At 34.1% G+C, this 3476-nt stretch overlaps 1 long non-coding RNA gene across 2 annotated transcripts in view; it reads left to right on the top strand.

Moving 5' to 3' along the window:
• LOC128249504 (uncharacterized) overlaps positions 1–3476 on the top strand; it is a 25770-nt gene that overhangs the window by 16730 nt on the left and 5564 nt on the right. For both annotated transcript variants that reach the window (XR_008265614.1, XR_008265615.1), the window contains exon 2: positions 2595–2681. This is a non-coding gene — a long non-coding RNA (uncharacterized LOC128249504). The remainder of the gene's footprint in view (positions 1–2594; positions 2682–3476) is intronic.

Raw genomic sequence — 3476 nt, 5'->3', positions numbered from 1 at the left:
TTTTCTCCTTGTTTTCTCCGTATTCTTTCTGTTGAAGAGCGTAGCTCGAAACGTTAAAGACTTTCTGTATTCCCGAGCGTCAAACTAATACATCCTTTTGTTGTTTACACCACCTGTCCTCGTCTGTTGTTGTTGTTTTTTTCGTACATTCTCCTACATACATACATACATACATACATACATACACACACACATACATACACACATACACATATACACGCACACACACACACACACACACACACACATATATATATATATATATATGCACGCACACAGACATATACATACACAGAGCTTGATTCGGATTCATGCACCTTAAAGTTTCACAGGTTTCTTTCAGACTCTGTGTTGAGTGCCCTACATACACACACGCACACGAACACACACACACACACACACACACACACACACACACACACACATAATCCACAATTGTTTGTCCTTCAAACTGCATTTTGTCTGATCCGGACTAAGAGTTTTTATATTTATATATAAACATATACACGCATACATACGTATGTGTGTGTATGTTTGGATTGCAAACAGAATGTATACATTCATACGCACACGCATATATGTGTGCTCGCGCGTGTATGTAAGTGTTTGTATGTTTGTATATAAGTATCTATCTGTGTATGTATGTATATATATATATGCACACAGATACACACACAATTATGTGTCTAGTAATACGTCAGTGTTTTACCAGATTTAGCCAAGACCTCGTCCATTTCTGCGTCCATCTCTTCATTAATAATAGATGTTACCTTCATCTAAAATAATAACCCTAATTATCTTCTTGCAGATGGACTATTTCTGGTAATCTTCTTTATCTCTTTAGTTAAGAACTGTTCTGGTTTCTATTCCAGTCTCTCGAAAGAAGAATTTGGAATACAAGTAAACTAAAATTATCAAACAGTAACTTCACTGTTTGTTCCGTTGAGAAGATAAATAATAAAAACCAAATTTCATTTGATTGAGGTGTGAGGTGCTGGATTAGTTTCTCGGGTTAGCAATGTTGTACTAAAGGTTAAAAGCTTTGCTAACAACTTTGTAACTTTGTCTTTTTCGGTAGATATTTGCAATGACGGGTTTAAATAAACGTCTTATACGAGATTTTTCTTGTTTTCTTTTGCTTTGTTCATGCTTTTGTGAATCCAAACATTCGAATCGAATATTAGTTAATTTCTCTCGAGCTACAAGAAATTGTTTGCAGAAGTTTATCCACCAAAACTTGCTGTGGGTATATAGCGCAACGCCGATTTTATTTCATACGCTCTAAACACAAACACACTCAAACACACATACATATGTGTGTCTGTGTTATTTATTTTGCGGCATAAAATCATGAAAAGCACTCAATGCAACTGTATACTGGGAGGGTCTAGAACCTGCCATTTGACTTGAAAAGAATTTACAATTCCGGACCATGGTTTCATTCAATTGGTTCTTCTTTATTTTGACCCATTTATTTTCACAATCTCTCTTTGAAAGCTCTGGAATTTTCAAGAAATATTGCAACATAAATCACAATGATATTGAGATTATTATGCATGCTAGATAATGTCTTATGTCCATTGGTAAACAATACTTATGACCTTTGTAAGCAGAAAATGGTCGCTGGATGGAGCGGGAATGTGCGAACTTGTCATTTTATTCATTTGACTCAAAGCAAGATTTAAAACCTTATATATGAGACTGTACGGCGATAACGACTTAGTTGCGTTTTAGGACCAAGAGATTACGTAAGGGGAAATAACTATCGAGAAAGCTGTAGTTGGAAAAGCTTAAAGCTATTCCAAAAGGTTTTTTTGAAACCATCTCTGAAAGACGAGGCAAAACATTTTTCAATCATGATGACACAGAGGGCAGCGGAGTTTCTCTGAAAGAGATTCTATATACTTCTGCAGCTAACAAATTTAGCCATCCGTGGAAACTCTATCAGGATTGATTTATGGAAATATAAAAGACTTCCGGCTAATGTTATTATTTTTCTCTTTGAGTCATTTGATTGAAATTAACTCGTTTTAATTTATCAAATGAGCATTATTTTTCAGCACCACTTGTAGAAAACCTTATAAATAGCTGCTAGAATTTGTTAAATTATTTGAAATATAAATATATTTGTCTGTGCAGCAGAATCATTGTGTTCGGAACCGTTCATATAAGGTTTCCAGTATTCCACTGTTTCTCATTTAAAGTTAAAATTATCAACACCGCTATTTTGTAACTTCTGTACACTACTGGATAGTATTGCAAAAGGTGTAGGTATGATTTAGGTAGTTGTTCTTGCCATAAGAAAGTCGTGTTTCAACCACAGAAGTTCTAGTGGAAGAAGTGCTAGCTTTATAATTGGCTGGATTAGCTTCATAGTAACGGTCGAGCGAGTATAACACTTTATTCCGGCAAACATACACCTTATTATCTGTCCTCACTCATTGAAATCTGGAGAGTGAACTATTTCTAAAATTAGTTTTTAAGCAATAGCTAAAATTTGTATTATTTCTATTTTACAGTTTTCTAAATATGTGCTCCATAAACATTGCTATTATTAAAATAAATACCCTTAAATTTTATTAAACTTTCTTCAGACCATTAAAGTTACAATGAAATACTGCTCTCACACTTGAGAAGATCTTGCTACTACGCATGTGATCATCTGCCTTGAATGCATCTAAGTAAGTGTTTCCAAATCTATTTTCCCCAGGCTCCACTATAACTTTCCAGAAAAATGTATGCCCCACTGGTAGTTGGAAAAAACTTTACTTTTTGATATTTTATCACAATCATTTAATACAAAAAAATCTATTGGTCACTCTTTTATGAAGTATTGAGTATAGAAAAATACATTAGAAGAGAAAATGAATGATTTTAATGAGAAGCTTGCACCACACCCCGTTACTACTACTACTACTACTACTACTACTACTACTACTACTACTAGTAGTAGTAGTAGTAGTAGTAGTAGTAGTAGTAGTAGTAGTAGTAGTAGTAGTAGTAGTAGTAGTAATGAGTATATGGTTTCTTTTATTAGCTACAAAGGGCACGGAGTAACGTATGATTATTATGGTGACAATGATGATAAATATAATGTAAGTGTTGAAAAAACAATATCAGTCTTCTCTCTCTCTCTCTCTCTTTCTCTCTCTCTTTCTCTCTATCTATCTATCTATCTATCTATCTATCTCTCTCTCTATATATATATATACTAGCAGAAATACCCGGCGTTGCCCGGGTTGAAGAGAATAATGAAATCTAAAAACGCCGTCTAGACTACGCATCATCTTTATATAGAGAGATGTATATACACACACGCACCCAAACACACGTATATATATGTATATCAATATAAATATATGAAAGTCAATGAAGTTTCGTAAAAGAACGTGATCATGTACATACTTTCTTGCTGTTGTGATTATAACACCTCATTGTAAACTATGTTCCTTGTTTTCCCTTGTGGAGCATATACA

The sequence above is a fragment of the Octopus bimaculoides genome, chromosome 15 (genome assembly GCF_001194135.2).
Source record: "Octopus bimaculoides isolate UCB-OBI-ISO-001 chromosome 15, ASM119413v2, whole genome shotgun sequence".
Classification (NCBI taxonomy): Eukaryota; Metazoa; Mollusca; class Cephalopoda; order Octopoda; family Octopodidae; genus Octopus; species Octopus bimaculoides.
Note: the sequence above shows the minus strand (reverse complement) of the source record. Positions and strands in the feature narration are given on the sequence as shown.